Source organism: Gossypium arboreum, chromosome 12, assembly GCF_025698485.1.
Source record: "Gossypium arboreum isolate Shixiya-1 chromosome 12, ASM2569848v2, whole genome shotgun sequence".
Classification (NCBI taxonomy): domain Eukaryota; kingdom Viridiplantae; phylum Streptophyta; class Magnoliopsida; order Malvales; family Malvaceae; genus Gossypium; species Gossypium arboreum.
Window position 1 is genome coordinate 74,681,831 of NC_069081.1, and position 21,048 is coordinate 74,702,878.

At 34.8% G+C, this 21,048-nt stretch overlaps 1 non-coding gene across 1 annotated transcript; it reads left to right on the forward strand.

The window, feature by feature from the left end:
- Positions 1-204: 204 nt before the first annotated feature.
- On the forward strand, positions 205-311 carry LOC128286168 (small nucleolar RNA R71). Its single transcript, XR_008276713.1, has one exon. It is a non-coding gene; the product is annotated as a small nucleolar RNA R71 (small nucleolar RNA).
- Positions 312-21,048: the final 20,737 nt, after the last annotated feature.

A 21,048-nucleotide genomic window follows, 5' to 3' on the forward strand; every position in this document is an offset into this window, starting at 1 on the left:
ATCGACGTTAAAAACATCGGCTGCTTTCGTTGGCTTTGTCCTCGTGATGTGCCACTGATAATTATTCGGTGACATCTCTTCTATAATTCATAAACATTTTCAGGTGTTTTATTATTGATAGTCCCACCAGCGGCTGCGTCAACCATTTGTTGAGTTGAAGGATTCAGGCCATTATGAAACGTTTGAACCTGTAGCCAGAGTGGTAACCCATTGTGAGGGCATCTTCTCAAGAGGTCCTTGTATCTCTCCCATGCATCGTAGAGTGTTTCTAAATCCATCTGTACAAAAGAAGAGATATCATTGCGTAATTTAGTCGTTTTAGTCGGTAAAAAATATTTTAATAAAAACTTTTCAGTCATTTGTTCCCAAGTAGTGATTGACCCTCGTGGTAACGAATTCAACTACTGTTTAGCTTTGTTTCTCAATGAAAAAGGGAATAACCGAAGGCGAATGGTGTCATCAGAAATGCCATTAATTTTAAATGTATCACATAGTTCCAAAAAGTTTGCCAAGTGAGTGTTGGGATCTTCATCCTACAAACCATCAAACTGAACAAATTGTTGTATCATTTGAATTGTGTTAGGTTTCAGTTCAAAAGTATTTGCAGCTACAGCAGGTCTGACTATGCTCGATTCAGTTCTTGTTAAAAAAGGTTTAGCATAATCATAGATAGTGCGCGGAGCAGGATTCTGATTAACAGCAATCGCAGGAGGTAGTGGATTTTCTTGGTTTTCAGCCATCTCCTCGGTTGTGGTTGAAGTATCGTCCTCTTGCTCTTCCTCTATGTATCTTAAGCTTCGCCTTTTTTCTCTTTGGTTTCTGCGAACTACGCGATCGATCTCACTATCAAACAGTAATGGTCCTGACAAGTTTCTTCTAGTCATAAACTAGAAAAACCTATTAGAAAAGAATAAATGAAGAATTAGAAAAGAAAATAAAATAAAATTTTAAATTGCAATAAAATTAAAATGGCTAAAGTAATAAAAATCGAGTGTTCCTAATATCCTAGTTTCCCGGTAATGGTGCCAAAAACTTGATACGTGATATTCGCGATAGGTTTTAAAAATTTATAATTAAGCGTTCTTTAAACTAACTATTATCACGATGAAGGCAAGTGTACCTATCGAATAGTAGTATAGCTTTAGCAAGACCAGATTGTCGAACCCAAAGGAACCAAAAGTACTATTAATTACTTTCTTTTTATTATCTAGCCTAAAAAATAAGGGATTTGTTTATCTAAATTAATTAACTAAACTAAGAGTGCACAGAGAGAAATTGGGGAAAAGCTTTTGGGAAAATTCGATTGATTAAGACAATACCCAAGGAAAAATCCACCTAGATTTCACTTGTTATTTGACTCTGAATCAGACGATTTATTCATTTGACTTGATCCGTAGAAATCCCTAAGTTATATTATTATCTCTCTCGATACTAATAACGTCTAAGCCTAGGTTGATTATTTGAAATCTCTTTCTAATTAACACCTAGTGTTGCATTAACTCGATCTATGAATCCCCTTATTAGGTTTCACCCTAATCTGGTAAAATCTTATCACCCTATCTCTAGGCGTGCAATCAACTCCGCTTAATTATGACAAATTTACTCTTAAACAAGGTCTATTCCTCCTCTAAATAAGAGCATTAACTCGAATCAATATCTTGGAATATTAAAACAAGAATTAAGAACACATAATTAAGAACAAGTCAAATATTTATCATACAATTCAGATAATAATAACAAGATCCGTCTTGGGTTTCATTCCCCTTACGTATTTAGGGGGTTTAGTTCATAATTATAGAAAAAAAACATCTCAGAAGAATAATGAATACAAAACATAAAGAAAACCCAAAACCCCTGAATGGAAATTGAAAGGAGATCTTTAGTCTTGATGATGAATATGGCTTCTTAGATTGACCAATCGGCTTCCCTTGAGTAATTTATTGCCTTCTACTCTACGCCTCCCATCCTTAGTGCCTGCTTAGGTGTTTAAATAGGCTTTAGAATGCTTAAGAGCCCTTAAAATTGGCCTTTTTCGAATAGGGTTATACTTGGGCTCGATAGGGACACGCCCGTGTGTGATTACTCCATCACGTGGTCAAGGCTGTTGAATAGGGGTGGGCATGTAGTCTACCCGTGTAAGTCATGCTTAGATCCTACCAAAGGGACACGGTCGTGTGACACGCCCGTGTGAGGAAGTCTAGGCCGTGTTGATTTCTCGTGTGGGTCTATTTTCTTCGTTTTCGGCCTGTTTCTCGCTCTTTTTACCCTCCTATGCTCACCTAATTATAAAACATGAAATTAAAGATTTAGGAGCATCTAATTCACCAAATCTAAGGAGAAATCATCCATAAATGTGTTAAGCATGGGATAAAAATATGTATAAATTACGGTTTATCATGTAACGTCTAGCAGTCGACTATAGAAGTGAGAACCTTCATCATATATCAAGGCTCTCAGGGTTCTGAATCATGTGAATATCTTCTTCTGTAGGAACTTCACAATGACTTTCATATCATTTGTAGGTAAAGCAATTGCTTCTTCCCACTTTGAAAAGTAATCCACTACAGGAAGGATGTATTAGTTTCCAAAGGAACTAAGAAATGGTCCTATGAAATCTATGCCTCATATGTAGAAAATTTCTACTTCGAAAATCTCATTTGGTGGTGTCTCATCTCTTATCGAAATGTTTTACATTCTTTGGCATCTTTCACATCTCTACACAAATTCAAACGTAACTTTGTTTATAGTAGGCCAATAGAATTCGAATTGCAGCGCGTTTTGTACAGTTCTCTTGCTCTAAAGTGGCCTCTGTATGGAAATATATTATGGTAATAGGGTTCGCCAGGTAAGTTGTGAAGTAGGGTTCGTCGGTCAAGGTTACAGTCAGACTCAAATGAGGAAAAAATGATTTAGTGTATCTAGGAATACTTTACCAGCAGGTAACAACTTTCCTAAGTTAATTAAGGTATCCTAATATTTCTAGGACTTCTAAGTCTATAAATAAGACCCTTAAATTCTGTGAATTCTTCATGGAATATTCTATCGTCAAAGTCTCTATTCGTAGTTCGGAATATGGCTATCAGGGTAAGTCTCTATCTTGTTGGGTGTGATTGTCCATGTTCTTATTTCATGAATTCTGTATATTTTGTTCTATCTAAGTAATATATGTGTGCATTGTTGCAAACTAGCTGGACTGTCCACTAGCAAGGATAAGGGCAAAGCTAAACTTGTTTAAGTTCTCTGTTTTCCAGTGAGTAATCGATAACTATCAGTTTATGGGTTCTTAAAGGTATTTTGATTATAATTGCTAATGGTTATAGTTTTCTAAAAGAAACCTTGTTTTCAAAACCCAAAAGTAAGATTTCTGAAATACTTTTTTTAAACCATGTTACTCTATTTTCAATTACAATTTGAAAATATGATTTTAAGATAATTTGTGCGAGCTCTTATGTGAGCTATGGTTTTCAAAGAATATTTTACAAACAATTCTATACGCTGTGTGTCAAGGAAGCTCTCATTTGAGCTTATGGGTAAGTTGTGTATCAGCAAAGCTCCTTTGTGAGCTAAGGATAAGATGTGTACCAGCAAAGCTCCCTTGTAAGCTAAGAATAATTTGTGTATTAGTGAAGCCCCCAAGTGAGCTTATGGATAAGCTGTGTATTAGCAAAGCTCCCCATGCAAACTGAAATGATATTGCTCCTCAGCAAGCCCAGCTCTATGCGAGCTAGGTTGGACTATGTCCATCGAGAAAAGTCAAAACTAGTCTTGTGAGTTAGGGTAGACTTTGTTCTAAGAAAATGTTTTCTGAAAAAGTACGAATTGGTTTCACAATTCAAAGGAAAACCTAGACTCTAATTTTAAAAAGGCTTTGTTAAAAAAATAGGATCGTGATATTAATGCGAACCCTGCCAAGGACGTTTTAAGGAAAATTAATGAGTTTTCAAACTGATTTCAAGAAGTTATATTTTTTGACAAAAGGATGAACTGGGTCTCACAACCTCACCTGTGAACCAAGCACGAAAAACATTTTCAAGCTAAAAGTCTACATCTATTTTCAAATATCATTTTAAAACATATTCGAAGAATTCTGATTATTCACTAAGTTCTCAATGAACTCACCCACTCCTCTCTTACTCCTTCTTATGTAAATAGGTCGCGAATGACATAGGCGAGGTCGATGATTGGGCAAGGATGTCCCTAAGTAGATATCGACAAATCCAGGTTAATGGAGAAAGGAATTTTTTTATAGGATTTAGATATGTTTTTGAATTTGTGACTCTGGTATTTTGATCTAAAGACTAGTTATTCTATTTAGTTTAGTTTTCTAGTTTATTGCAGACCATGTTTTAAGTAATTAATAATTCATAAATAAAGTCGATGTTATTCATGCATGAAAGTATTGTGTTTTATATGTCTAAGTTAGATCTATAGTTTAAGTTTATTATGAACTCTATATGTTGTGTGCTATAATTACATATGAAACCCTGTAATAATTGCTATATTTACAAGTGTGCACTAACCCAATGGTGCATGTGATTCCATGTAAGTATTGTGATCGTTAATTACATGCATACCCCTATTGTGTTTGTTTTATTACTTGCGAACCCATAAATAAGTGAACCCGTGTATTTGCATAAACCCAACTAAAGTTTAATAGCCTTGCATGCATGATCCTTGTAATTGCGAAGCTCATACATTAGGAGTTATGCAAACCCTTATATTATGTGTTTTCATGCAATTTCTTTTATGTATGTGAGCCTATGTGTTATACTACGAACTCATATGTTTTCAGTTAAGCAAACTATGATGACATTTAACGAAAGTCCAAGTTGTGTTGTGAACTCTTACTTATATTGTTATGGGGCATGTAAACCTGATTCTGATGCTTGTCTAGCTTGCATGTTTGCTTACTGTTTCTACTACTGTGTTCTGAGTTAGCGCAACTTTTGGTAAGACTTAAGTCGTTTGTTGGAGGTTAGGTTGGGAGTTAAGGGAGAGTCACTTCGGTGGCTAATGTAGCTTGCCAAACTTAGGCCGAAACTTCTAGGTCATGTTTGGAGTGTTACAGAACCAGTCAAGGAAGTTCAAACCATTTAACTTGTCCTTCCTAAGGAAAGATCACAAGGATAAAGAGTTTGAGTTGTTTGCCATAATAAATCTATAATAATAAAATATGAATATGAGTAAATTTACCAAGTTTAATATAATCATTAAAAGAACTTTATTAAAAGATGATCCCACTATTTCATTTAAAATTAATAACCCTCATTTAATTTTGGAAAATCATTTCTCTAAAGTTTTTCTAGTGGGTAAAGATCCATATTTCACCTCCTCTTAAGTCAACTTTGGCTTTACTCTCAAGAGTATGATTATTTAGGTAAGCAACACTTGCTAATTACATCACACATAACTTCTTATTTGGTGGACAACTCTTGTTCCAATCATCTCATGATTATCCAAATCTTTTGCCTTTAATGTAACAACTTGTTTTCAGTGTTGTCAAAAACAGTGGTTTTCGGACCACAATTTTGACGAGTAAATTATTATTTTATTATTTATTTAGAGTCTGCGGGATATTAATAAGGTTGTATTAAAGTTTCATTAAGAAATTTTGATGTTTGCATGACTAATTAAGTAAAAAGGTCTAAATCGTAAAAAAGTGTAAAAGTTGAGTACCATTAGTTAAAAGGGCTAAAAGACTATGGAAAGGAAATCTAATGGACTTAAATGGTAATTAGACCATTTATATGAGATAGTGGATGTGCATGGCAAGGTATTAATGTAATTATGATAGTTTTTAAAGGTTAAAATGGTAATTAAATAAATTAAAATTAAACTAAATGAAACAAAAAAAAATTGCTTCATCTTTCTCATTTCACTCCATCACCGAATTGGTGAAGTAAAAACACCCTTTTTGGTGCTTCGAAGGTTCAACCAACCTTATTCATGCATGTTGTTATTTTTTAGGTTAGTTTTTAATGATTTTTATATTTTTGTGATCGTTTTAACTTGATCTAGCTATCCCGGGGGTCAATTCATAAAATTATTAATGGTTGAGGGTTATGCCATGGATGTTTTTCAGTTGGTTGTGATGTTAAATGATAGATTATGAACCTTTGTTGAAAAATAAACAAGTTTTGTATAGTGATTTTTGATGAAAATAGATTTAGGGACTAATTTGTTAAAGGTCTAAATTCTAGGGTTTTATTCTTAAATGATGGTTAATGTGAGTTGTTTCAAGGTCCCTTGCATGTTAGATTAACATGGATTTAGATTAAAATGATTATATTTTATTAGCTTAAAGACTAAATTGTGAAAAAGTTAAAATGTTAGGGACAAATTGGTAATTTTACATAAATGTAAAATATGGGTTGAATTGAATGTTTGAGGTTAATTTAAGTACATAATTGAATATAATTATCTATTTAGATCAAGATAAACCTCAAATTGACTTAAATCGAGGAAAGACGAAAGCTTTGGATTTGTTCGACCTAACTACTATGCCTCTAGTCGTCGTGGTAAGTTTGTTGAACATTTATCGTGTTTATGTTATTTAAATTGAATGCTATTATGTTATTTATAATGTAAATGGACTGATATATAAACATATAAATGCTATGATGAATTGACGAAAATCGAGTCCCAGTTGAACCTTAGGAATTCTTAGGATACAAATAACATGTTATTTAGAGATTTCATGTTTCAGGTGTTGGTCTTAAATGTCCTACCGATTGCTGAGGTCCTACATTTGTTGCGGATTCTCCACAGATTGTGTGAGTAGCATCTTGTAGCTTACATTTTGACCCACAGCTTGTGTGAGTAAGCCCATTTCACAGCTCGTGTGGACAATGATGTAAAGGAAAGGTTATGGTCATATGTACAGGCACACTTTGTGTGAGCTTTCTCGATTATCCAATGTAATTCTAAATGATTCAATAGGTAAGATGTAACATCCCGTACCCGAGTCCGTTACCGGAGTCGAACACAAGGTGCACACAGACTTAACTTAATCATTTTACAGTCCATTTAAAATTTTCCAGACGAGCTGGTTACTGCATCACTGTCACCTTAAAAATCATATCTTGAGTTTCAAAGCTCGAAAATCAGTTTCTTAATTTTTCCCTGAAATTAGACTCATATGTCCATCTACTTATTTTTTTCTAGAATTTTTGGTCGGGCCAATTAGTACAGTTTATTAGTTAAAGTCTCCCCTGTTACAGGGATCGACTACACTGACCTTCACACATTACAACTTGGATATATCCCTGTACAGGGCTTCAATACTGATACCGTTTGTTTCTATAGAAACTAGACTCAAATAGGAATCTGTACATATATAACATGACTCCTAATTATCTCTGGTTAATTTATAATGAATTTCCAAAGTCGGAACAGGGGATCCAGAAACTGTTCTGGCCCTGTTTCACGAGAACTTTAATATTTCTTAACATATAACTCATATGACCGTTTCGTTTCTTCCATATGAAAGTAGATTCATCAAAGTTCATTTAAATAATTTATTCACTATTTAATTCAATTCCTAAAATTTTTAGTGATTTTTCAAAGCCACACCACTGCTGCTGTCAGCATCTGTTTTCAAGGTAAACTTTACCTATTTCGTGGTTTCCATGGACCAACTAGAGTTTTGTCATACATAGGTCCACATATAATCATATTTAGCCATTCCAATGGCTGATCATTTGCCCAAAAATTCCATTCCAGTCCATAGTCATATCATGAAACCATACATATATACATAAACACAAATGGTCTAATTCCATACTCCACTTTTACGAGCCATTTTCGCATGGCTATACACACATACATCACAAAACGTACTTGAAAAAAAACAGCAAAGGGTAGTCCTATACATGCCATATCCAGAGTTCAACTAAAAGAGTACCAAAAGGGCTTTGATAGTGTGGATGACTTCAACTTCGATGATCCCGAATCCGATAGCTAACGAGCAAAATCTATAAAACAGAGAGCCAAAGCAACGGGGTAAGCATTTTAATGCTTAGTAAGTCTCAAGTAATGAAATCAGCTTTGACTAAAGTATTGCATTCACATAGCTAAATGAATCACTTTAGTAATACACATTCTTATAATCATACTTACTTCACACCTCATCAACATATACACACACAAGGTATCAACCTATCTAAGAGCCGAAAGTTCGTTAGTCGATTGAACGAATACTATTTCAAACGAATCAACTTTTTCGATGCACATGCAAACATACCTTATCGTTTGGGTTTTTCGAGCGTATTAATTGAATTTATTGCAGCACAAAACGCTCACCTTCAAACCAAGTTTCTTCGGAATTTAGCCGGATATAACCACAAGCGCAATTGCCTTCGGGTCTTAGCCCGGCTATAGCAACTCGCACAAATGCCTTCGGGTCTTAACCCGGATATAATCACTAGCATAAATGCCTTCGGGGCTTAGCCCGGATATCATTCAATTGCTCATGCACACATATATCAAAAATCACGACACGTCCATATTTCATTTTCGTTACTAAGGCTCAAACACAAAACATTTATCAAACCTTTCCAATTTCGGCTCAATAGCCACACACAAAGAGCATGATTTCAATTGACTTTACAACGTAGTCCCTACGCACATTCAGCTATCCGCCATAATATGACAAATCATTTCAATATAATACAAGTAGGATCATTACTCGAAGACTTACCTCGGACGTGGTTGAGCGATTTCGACAGCTATTCGACTACTTTTTCCTTCCCTTTATCGGATTTAGCTCCCCTTTGCTCTTGAGCTTAATTTAACAAATAAATTGATTTAATCATTTGAGCATCGAAAAGAGGAATTCAAGGTACTTAGCCCACATATATTCATTAGACCTTAAAGTCACATATGTATGGAAATCACAAATCAAACTCAACACATTAGTTAGTACTCTTCCTTAGCCGAATTTTCTAAGTCAAGATAAAGCCTTCAACATGCTTACTCATGGCCGAACAACACATCAACCTAGGTACTCATTCATGTGGCCGATTATGCATGTTGGTGTTGAGGCCAATTACATGTTTAATACCACACATGAATGGCATACATTTTACTAACTAATGCATTACATATTGTAGCTCAATACACATCTATCATTTACTTCATAACCGAAACATCATCACAAGCAAATATATACCTTGAAATAGTATATATGTCATACCAATACATCATGTGCAAACATATATACATGTAAGTGCAAGGGCGAATCTCAAGTTGCTTATACCCAAATATAAACATATATCCAAAGCTCAAATCTTACCTACCATGCAATATGCATAAATCATACTTATGGATATACCATGGCGAATACACCACAACACCATACCGTTTCAATTTTGGTCATGGTTAAACAAAGAACTTAATGTCTCACTCAAAAAAAATGCTAAAAGAAAATCCAAGAGTCCTCAATCCACCATCACATGTACCATTATCAAGCTTCATATTTAGCATGCAATGGCATTAACACAACATCCACCTTGGCCGAATATCATCCCATGACATAGCAAAGATTTGAACCATGGACTAATTAGAACTCAAGCTAGCAACTAAAAACATGCATGAATCTCATGGAACACCATCAAACATACCTTAACTTAGATGCAAATATGGCCGAATATCTTCAACCTTTCTCCTTTCAAACTAGCCAAGAAGAACCAAAGGATGAAGCTTTTCTTTTCTCTTTGTATTTTCTTCCTAGTTTTGGCTCAAAGAAAGGATGAACAAATTTTTTTTTCTTTCTTTCTCTTCAACTCACGGCAATGGGGGGGGGAATCACACACCTTCTCTCTTCTTTTTTTTCATTTCTTTATTCCTCACCTTAGTTTAATATTTCCTCCCATATTGCACCAACAAAACATGTCTATGACATGTTTTGCCCATCCTCCCTTGTCATGGCCGGCCACCACTTATAAAAAGAGGGGTATTTGACATGCAAGACCATTGTTTTGCATGCATGCTTTAATTAGTCATCACACATTTCCCTATCCTACTTTTAAAGTTTACTACTAGGTCCTTTTTAGTGAAATTCACATTTATAACCCTAAATCAAATCATCAAAAATGTCACACACGAATTAACACATATCATAGGCATCAAAATGAATATTAAATTATTTTTATGCCTCGGTTTTGTGGTCCTGAAACCACATTCCGACTAGGGTCGTTTTAAGGCTGTCACATAAGAAAAGGGAACGTAAAGTTAAGTGTTCGAATGGAATGTATTATGAACTTATGAAAAGGATTGAAGAACTAAATAACGTTGTATACATATGGAAAATTACATATCTTATGAATAATTTCATTTATGGTATGGATGAACCTACTAACTTGGAGTTGGTGATGTGGTTTAGGCTTATACCAAGCTTATGACATTGGCAATTGTTTGTATTAATTCTATGCATTGTATTGTAGAAACGGTAAGGTACGTTTTAAGTTTACACGAGCTTACTAAGCATTGTTGCTTGCGTAGTTTCTTTCCTTTGTCTTTTAGATCATCGGAAGCTCGATTTGGTTGGAAGCTCGTCGGAGACCTATCACACTATCCATAAATATTTTCAGTATTTTTTGAACATTTTAGCCAATAGTTTATAATGGCATGTATAGGGTGGTTTATAATGGTGTTTTTTATGAATATATAAATGGTAGCTTAGTATGTTAGTGCTTTGGTGTTCATGTTTGGATAATGGACTTATAATGCTTGTTTAGGTAAGTCCTTTTGGTAACTTTTTGATAATGGATGAGTATGCTTTGTTGGTATTGTTTACTGGTTTCAGAAAGGTCAATATGTGGTATGTTTTAGGTAAGTAAATGAATAGGTGGTCATGTATGATTTGGTACAATATGGACATGTTTTAATGGTTGATGTCTTTGTATATTATGGCCTTTGAATGGCATATTGGTTAGTTGAATTAGGGTCTTGAATTGGCATTTTGATGTGTGCTTTTGTGATGTTTAAGTCTCATTAAAGTGTGCATAAATGGGTTGAATGATTGTGCATAAAATGGTCTTGGAAATGGCTTGATTTTACGTAAGTTTGGGTCTACGCGGCCTGAGAGACGGGAGTGTGACTCAGCCATGTGAGACATACAGCCTGGCAACACGATCATGTCTCATCTGATGATTTCTTTAGGATGCAAGTTAGTGAGTTACATGGCTTAACACACGGCCTGGCACACGGACGTGTGGAGCAACTCTGAGAGTTACACGGCCTAGCACACGGCCGTGTGACATGGCTGTGTGACCCTACTCAGAGAGTTGAACGGGTGAGGATATGGGTTGCAACACGGCCGTGTGTCCCTACTTCGAAGGTTACACGGCCTGAGACACGGGCGTGTGTCTCAACTATTTGAGACACACGACCGTGTGACCCCTATTTCCAACTTTTGTGACTTTTTTCCTAAACTTTCCAAATTGTTTCAAATTGGTCTCGAATTGTTTCCAAGTTATTTTTAGGGCCTCAAGGGCTCGATTTAGGGATAGTATGCATGTATGTAAATGGTTTATAATGTGGTTAAGTTATTGAATGATTTAAAATTTAAATGTTTCTGATTGTACAGTAATACTCCGTAACTCTAATCTGGTGACGGAGACTGTAACAGCTTGATTTTAGCTAAATCAAAACAATAGTTTTGGAACAACAAATCTAATGTCAGAAAATTATTTTAATATTATTTTAAGTATTTACAGCATGATAGTATGTATGTGTGAAAGTTTTGTGAAGAAATTTTATCGTTTGAATAGTTAATTTGATAAAAAGGACTAAATCGCGTAAAGTGTAAAACTTAGGTTCTAATAGCTAAAAGTATATAATAACTATGGTTTATTAAATTAGAAGTCCTTATGTTGTAATTTGACCATTATAATGGTGATTGGACATCTTTGGGCATATATTAAATGATTTATATGTTTAATTATAAAGGTTAAATTTGTAATTTATAAAATAAACATGAATTAAGTAATAGTAAGCCAAATTTTTACTCCATTTTCATCTTCTATCACCAAAACTAAGAAAAACATCCATGGGAGGTTTCTAGGGTTCGGCTATTACATTCCTTGATTGTAAGTTCGTTTTTGCTCGATTTTTAATGATTTCTATGTTTTTATGATTGTTGCTTCGTATTCTAGCTAGCCCGTACCTTAGATTTTGAAATTGTTAAAGATTTAACATGTTACCATTGTTGAATACTTGAGTAATTTGATGGTTGATGATGGATTTTGAATAGTTGTTGATAGTTAAACTAGTTCTGTAAAGTGATTTTTGACAAAAATGTCAAATAGGGTTTGAATTGAGAAATGTGTAAAGTTAGTGGTTAAAATGTGAAATAAATGAAAAAAATATGGGCCACTAGGGGCATATTAGTAATTCGGCTAGCATGGGTATATTTTAAATTTCGTTAATTTGTGATTTTATAAAATAAGGACTAAATTTTGAAAAATGTAAAATATGTGGGACAAAAGGTAAATGTGTTTTAAAGTGTGTTTTGGATTACATTGAATTAATAGATGATTGAATAAGTCAATTTTGAATATATTTAGATCAAGAAAAGTGAAATACGGACTTGGATCGGGGAAAAGATAAAGTTATCGACTAATCGACTTATTTCGTAGTTTACACATTCGCGGTAAGTTCGTATGTATTAAGCACTGTAATAGTTATGCTTTTAGTGCTTTGATATTGCATAAATTGTATATATTGGACTACATTCATGTTCGACGACAAATTGGCTATATATGGCACTTAGTGTGCGATTCGACATAGCTTCGGCCATATATGGCACTTAATGTGTGATTCGACATAGCTTCGGCTATATATGGCACTTAGTGTGCGATTTGAGATAACTTCGGCTATGTATGACACTTAGGGTGCGAGATATAAAGTATGGCACTTAGTGTGCAAGGCATTGGGTATTCAGCGGTATTTCGTGTATCTATGAACTTCTTAAGAATTGGTACAGGTATGTACATGTATATTATGAGCTTAAAATCGAAAAAGTTACAAAGTTTCTATATAAGATTATGAATAAGCAGGTGAAAGGTTTGTTAGTAATCATAAAGTACATGATAATATATTTGGATTGATGAATGTTGTATTTATAATTAGTTAAGTTTATATCATACGAGCTTACTAAGCTATGAAGCTTACTTCTTGTTATTTTTTTATGTTTTATAGTGAAACAAGGCTAGCTCAGATCTGGGAGTCGCCAAGAACATCATCATACTATCAAACATCTAAGTTGGTACTTTTGAATTATACAACAATGGTATATAGCATGTATAGGCTAGATGTGCTATTTTGGTTGTGATTATAGCCATGAGATTTGGCTTGTAAATTATGTTAATATTGATGTGTGTTTGGCTGTAACAGCCCGATTTTGGGGCTAGTCAGAACAGTGATTTCGGGACCAAGAATTCGACGTAGAAAAAAACTCATTTTTATTATATTTTTATGGTCTATAGTTTTATGGAACTATTCTGTGAAAATCTCATTCGAAAATTTTAACGTTTGGGCACTCAATTTAGTCAAAAAGACTAAATCGTAAAAAGTACAAAAGTTGAGTTCTACTTGTTAAAGGTGTCCAATTGCTATGAGATTTTAAATTATAGGTCCTTATATGATAATTAGACAATTTGTTAAGTTAGTGGACAAAAATGGACATGATGAGATAAAATTTTAAAGTTTGGAAAAAAGGGCATTTAAGTCATTTGGTAAATAAAAGAATAAAAAGGGAAAATAAAGTAAAAAATTGTCCATCTTCTCCAACCCTTGGCCGAAAATTTGGAGACACCATAGCTAGGGTTTTCTTCAATTATCAAGCTTGATTGTAAGTACATCCTAGCCCCATTTTTAATGCTCTTTACATTTTTTAAGTCCTCGTAACCCGATTTACCTATTTCTACCATTATTTTGAAGTAGGGTTCATGTTTAAAAATTTACCCATGTGTGACATGCATGTATTTTGTTGTTTGATGGAAGATATTGTATGTTTAAGTTGTGATAAACGACTTTTACTAAGTGATTTTTAGTGAAAATGCATAAAAATGACTTATTTGTAAAAGTCGTAAAAATAGGTAGTAGAAATATGATTTGATGAAAAATTTGGGCTGTTATGAGCATGTTTTAGGTTCGGTTAGGCTTGGTTAACAAAGAAAATGGGTACATTTCATTTTACGGGCCTAAGGACTAATTTGTAAAAATATGAAAAGTTAAGGGCAAAACTGTAATTTTGACATAAATATATTTTTGAACAGCATTGAGTAATGTGATAATTAAATAAATTAAATTTGCTATTATAGATCAAGAAAAACAAAGTTCGAACCTTGATCGGGGGCAGAACAAAGTTATTGACGATTAGGTCATTTCCTACTATTTTGTACCGAGGTAAGTTTGTGTGTAAATAATGCAATGTTGTATTATGTATTTAATGTTTTATTATGCATGAGTTGTATAAATGATAATGTGGATACGTTTGACGATGAAATGACAAGTGAGAAATCCCTTTTTGAACCTTAAGAATAGTTCAGGATACAAGTGACATGTCACAAGGAAACTATGAGTTATGTGATTATGTGAATCCGGGTGCTGGTCATGTACGTCCTATCGGTGGCTGGGTAGTCCGGTATGTGTTACGGATACTTGACAACTTGTGTGAGCAGCCCTGTAGCTACGTCTTGATTGACACTTGTTGAGCAAGCCTGTGATTAGCTCATGTATGAGCCTTATGTGTTATAAGATATGAGGTAGCATTGGCTACATATGTGGCACTTACGTGCAAGATTTTCCTTGTATCCTATAGTATTCCAAGTGTTCAATAGGTAATCCGAAGAGTATATCAAAGTTGACAAAGTACGTAACTATATTATGGGTTGGTACAGGTATGTATATAAAACTCATGAGTATGGACTTTAGTATGTGATGAACTCTTGGTAAGAATGCTAATGAATAAGTTGTGCCTAACATACATGATGACATTTATGTTAACTTATGTTGAATAATTATATGATTAATGGTGCTTATTATTTACATGCAAACTTACTAAGCTTTAAAGCTTACTCCCTTTTCTTTCCATTCCTTATAGTGTCAAAGTTAGCGCGGGATCGAGGAACGTCGAAGCTTGATTCACACTATCAAATAATTGTTTTAGGTATCCTTGGTTTCAGTATTTTGAGTATGGCATGTATAAGGTCTTGGTCATTTTGTTATGTGTCATATTGGTTTAGCCACATGTGTTGCCATTGTAATAGTTAATGATTCATTTTGTATATGGCCATTGGAAGTTGGCTAATATTAATCTTATTGATCATTAGTATGTTTATGTGATGATGCTTATCATGAAGATGAAATTAGCATGAATGGAAAAGAAAGTATGTGATGTTTATGCATGATAGATGTTAATATGTGCAAATGATGTATTAATATCTTGTTTGTGGCTAATTTAGTTGTATGTATATGCTTAGATTGGTGTTGCTTGTTGTTTAGTAGGTTGGTGCTAGTAAGGGTGACAAAATAGCTTGGTAAATAGCCTTATTTTTTCCACACGGGCAGAGACACGGCCGTGTGTCTCAGCCATGTGACAGACACGGCCTAGAAACACAGGCGTGTGTCCAGGGCGTGTGAAGTCTACACCTATTTTATGAAAAATTTTGAAAATTAAATTCACAACACGGCCTAGCACATGAGCGTGTGACTTGGCCGTGTGACTTCCTTTGGTGCATGACATCATAAACAGAGAGTTGCACAGGTTAAGGACAAGGGCGTGTGTGACCACATGGCCTACCCACACGGGCGTGTCCCAAGCCATACGGGTGTTTGACCCTATTTGGATGAAATATTTTCTAAGCGTTGAAGAATTTTCTAAAGTTCTCAGTTTAGTCCTGAACCGCCTCCAATGCATGTTTTGGGCCTCGTAGGCTCGTTTAAGAGACGATATGATTATAAATGAAAAGTTTTAAATTTGGATGGAAATTACGTCTTGGTTTTGCAAGATTTCTTATGTAGAAGTCCGGTAATGCCTCATACCCAGTTCCAGCATTGGATACTAGTAAGGGTGTTACATTTAGTGGTATATCAGTAAACAATTCATCGATCAGAAGTGTAAAGAATTTCTTGAACTGAAACAGGGTTGCATGTCAGTCGTTGAATATGAAAGAGAGTTTGTTTGGCTTAGCAAGTATGCTAGAGAATGTGTTTCCTCTGAAGCTATTATGTGTAAAGGGTTTGAAGACAGGCTTAATGAAGACATCAGACTGTTAATGGGTATCCTTAAGCTGAAAGAATTTCTTGTGCTCGTAGATTGGGCTTGTAAAGCAAAGGAACTGACCAAAGACAAGAGAAAAACCAAATTTGAGGCTAGAGATGCAAGAAAGATACCGATGGGTAAGTCGTTCCAATCTCAGTCTAAGAAATCTAGAGAGATGCATTCTCATTTTCACGCTTCAGTTGCGTTTTCAAATAGAAATCGTGAGAATCAGTATTTAGGTTATAAAGCTTAGACTACTTCTATTACGAGCGTTGGTAATCGACCTAGTAGATCTGGATCCCCACATTATGGAAGATGTCACCCCGGTAAGTGCCGAATGAATGATTGAGCTTGTTTCAAGTGTGGTTCCCAAGATCACTTCATTAAAGATTGTCTTGAGATGACTGAAAAAAAAAGTTTCAAAGTACAAGGCCGAGTAATACCGCTTCTAAAGGAAGACCCCCAAGAAATGCCGAAAATAGAGCTAGCAGCAAAAGTGTGACAAATGATTCAGCTACAAGATCTGAAGCTCGAGCACCTACTAGGGCTTATGCCATTCATGCTTGCGAAGAAATGACATCTCCCGATGTTATCATCGGTACTTTTTCTCTTTATAATATTACTGTTATTGCTTTGATTGACCTAGGATCTACCCATTCATATGTATGCATAAATTTGGTAATTAGTAAGAATATGCCCGTTGAGTCTACAGAACTTATGATTAAGGTGTCAAACCCTTTAGGTAATCATGTATTAGTTGATAAAGTATGCAAAAAATGTCCTTTGATGATTACAGGTAACTGTTTTCCGGCTGACTTGATGTTGCTATCGTTTGATGAATTTGATGTTATATTGGGTATAGATTGGTTGACTATGCATGATGCTATAGTAAATTATAGACGGAAAGTCATTAAATTGAAATGTGAAAATGGTGAAATTTTTTAAGTTGAATCAGATGAGTCAGATAGATTGCCAATTGTGATTTCTTCGATGTCTGCTTAGAAATGTATAAGAAAAGGTTGTGAAGCCTATCTTGCTTATGTGTTGAATACAAAAGAATTTGAATTGAAAATTGAATCAGTGCCAGTAGTGTGTGAATATTCGGATGTGTTCCTAGAAGAATTACCAGGTTTGCCTCCAATTAGAGAAGTTGAATTTATAATTGATTTGGTCCTTGGGAATACACCGATATCAATAACTCTGTATAAGATGGCCCCGACCGAATTGAAGGAGTTGAAAATTCAGTTGCAAGAACTGACAAATAAGGGTTTTGCAAAACCAAGTTATTCTCCCTGGGGTGTACAGGTATTATTTGTAAAGAAGAAAGACGGATCTATGAGACTTTGCATCGATTATCGACAGCTTAATAAAGTGACTATAAAGAACAAATATCCCCTGTCGAGAATTGATGACTTGTTGATCAGCTGAAAGGGGCAACAATGTTTTCAAAGATAGATTTGAGATCCGGATACTACCAGTTACGAGTTAAAGAGTCAAATGTGCCAAAGACTGCTTTTAGGACAAGTTACAGGTACTATGAATTTCTTGTCATGCCTTTCGGACTAACAAATACTCCTACAGTTTTTATGGACTTAATGAACCAAATTTTTTGACCATATTTAGATAAGTTTGTGGTTGTTTTCATTAACGACATACTGATCTATGCTCGAGATGAGACAGAGCATGAAAAACACTTGAGAACTGTTTTGCAGACCTTAAAAGAAAAAAAATTGTATGCTAAGTTTAGTAAAAGTGAATTTTGGCTTCGAGAAGCCGAATTTTTGGGACACATTATTTCAGATGATGGTATTCGAGTTGATCTGAGCAAGATTTCAACTATTGTTGAATGGAAACCACCAAAGAATGTATCCGAGGTTAGAAGTTTTTCGGGATTAGCCGGTTATTGCAGACGGTTTGTTAAAGGATTTTCTATGATCGCTACCCTTATGAGGAGATTGCTACAAAAGGATGTTAAGTTCTAGTGGTTTGAAAAATGTGAGCAAAGTTTTGAGAAATTGAAGGCATTATTGATTGAGGCACCAGTTTTAGTACAACCTGAATAGGGAAAAGAGTTTGTAATTTATAGTGATGCATCATTGAATGGATTAGGATGTGTGTTGATGAAAGAGGGCAAAGTGATAGCTTATGCCTCAAGATAGCTAAAACAGCACGAAAAGAACTACCCGATCCATGATTTAGAGTTGCCTATCATTGTGTTTGCCTTGAAGATTTGGAGACTTCATTTATACGTTGAGTGTAACATCCCAAAATTGGGTCTAGTTGGAATAGTGGTTTCGGGACCACAAATCCAATGTCAAATATTTATTTTATGATTATTATGAGGCCTAGAATATGAAAATAAGCATGTGTTAAAGTTTCATGAATAAATTCTTGGTGTAATATGTCCAACTGGAAATTAGGGACCAAATTGAATAAATTGAAAAACTTGGATTTTAGAAGCAATTTGCATGAAATTGCTTTAGATTATTAATTAGAAGGTCTTAAAGACTAATTTTCCCAATTTCTAAGTTTTTGGACAAAAATGGGCATGCATGGAAAATTTTGGAAGTTTAGTAAGGAAGGGCATTTAGGTCATTTGGTAATAAAATCAATAATAAGGGAAAATGAAGGCAAAAATCGGCCATTATTCTCCCTCTTGCTGCCGAAATTCCAAGGGACACCATAGCTAGGGTTTCTTCAATTTCTAAGCTTAATAGTAAGTGACTCTAAGCCCCATTTTTAATGTTCTTTGTATTTTTAAATCCTTGAAACATGTTCTCTCCATTTCTACCCATATTTTAAGCTAGGGTTCATGTATGCAAAATGATCCATGTGTGACATATTTTTTCTTTGATGATTTATGGGGGAATATGAAAGTTAGATATGTGTTAAACATCTTTTCCTAAGTAATTTTCATGAAAAACCCCTAAAAGGACCTTTTTGCAAAAAGTACAAAATATATGGTGGAAATGTGAAATAGAGAAAAATGTGAGCTAGTTTGAGTTTATAATACATTCGGCTAGGCTTGGGTAATCGCATGTATTTCATTTTACTAGCCAAAGGACTAAGTTGTAAAATTTTGAAATGTAAGGGGCAAAATGGTCATTTTGCTTGGGAGAGAATTTTAGATCCAAAATAAATAGTATGAGGTATTAATAATTTATTTTTTTCTGATATAGACCCTGAGGAACCGATTTTGGAGATCGATCGTGGAAAATGAAAGGTTTCAGAATAACTAAAATACAAAACTTAAACAATTACCAGGTAAGTTCGTGTAACTCGAATGTAAACTATCTTTAAATACATTAAAGATGTATGTACATGTATGAATTATAATAGTAATGTTTATTGTATGACAACTCATGAATTATTAATGTTATGATGAAATGTCCCGGTTGAATAAAAAGGGATGTTTGGTGGATTACTCGAAAATGAAATAATGGTATAAAGGATCTAGCCCGGACAAGTGATCCTATACTGATCTTGCATCCCAAAGAATATGTGTGCTTTGACGGATTTAGCCCGAATAGGTAATCTGATTAGGATCTAAATTTAGCCTGAGCTGGTAATTCAGACTTGAACTTGTAGGAGTATATGTCATTGTAAGGGATTTAGCCTGGACTGGTAATCCCGACATTACTCTGTCAGTTACGTTGTGGGAGATTTAGCCTGGACTGGTAATACCACAATAAAAGTGAGGTTCACAGGAGTGTGTATTTAAAAGATCACTTGCATGATTTGATGGTAAATGAGATATCCATCGAGATTCCAAGAAATTCGACGAGATTAAAAATGTTAAATGGGAATAGACATGTTTGAATTGATGAGCTCATCTATGAAGGATGTTACATTGTACTGGCATGAGACTAAATTGATGGTTGAGTACATGTGATAGGAAATTTTACTATGAATGTTTGGCCTGAATGTCTTATATGGTTGCATGCTAAATAGCTGGTAAGTTTACTTTCCCGTTATCCGGACTTACTAAGCATGTTAATGCTTACCCCCTCTCTTTTCCCTATTTTATAGAGCTCGTGGACTTGTGAAGATTGGAAGACGATTAGAGCATTGTCAACACTATCAACTTGTCTTGCGTTGGTATATAAATACTTTATTTTGTTTCAATGGCATGTATAGGTTTTGGTTATTTTGTGATATGTGTCATTGGTTGCCCTATCTAAAGGCTTAAATCTTAAATGTATTCTTTTTGTATATGGCCATAAGACATGGCTCAACTTGATGTAGGCTATGACCTATTAATGGTGCTTGTTTCTGGTTAAATGTTCTTGTGATAATTAAATGTGGTATGTTATAATTTGACATATGAAATGTGGCCAAATCACTTGGGATGGTTAGGTCATAATTGGCAATGAGTTATAACAATGAGCCAAGTCTAAATGTGTTTTTGAATGAGATGGAAATCCTAAATACAAAGAGGATAAATTAGTATGTACATAACGGATGAGATGAGGTTAACAAGCAATAGACCATTTATGGTAGTACTCGGACATATTTAGGCCATCTTAAACATCATTGAGGTTCACGAATATGAGTGGTTATAGAGGGTGATCATTGGCATAGATTTGTAGCCTCCAAAAGGGTCCACACAGATAGACGCACGAGCGTGTGCCTAGGCCGTGTGTGACACATGGTCAGCCCCATGGGCGTGTAGTATGCCCATGTGTCCCCTACACCTAAAATTTTTAAGTCAGAATGCATGGTAGTAAAAACACAGGTAAAGACACAGCCGTGTGTCCCAACCATGTGGAGGACACGGCCTA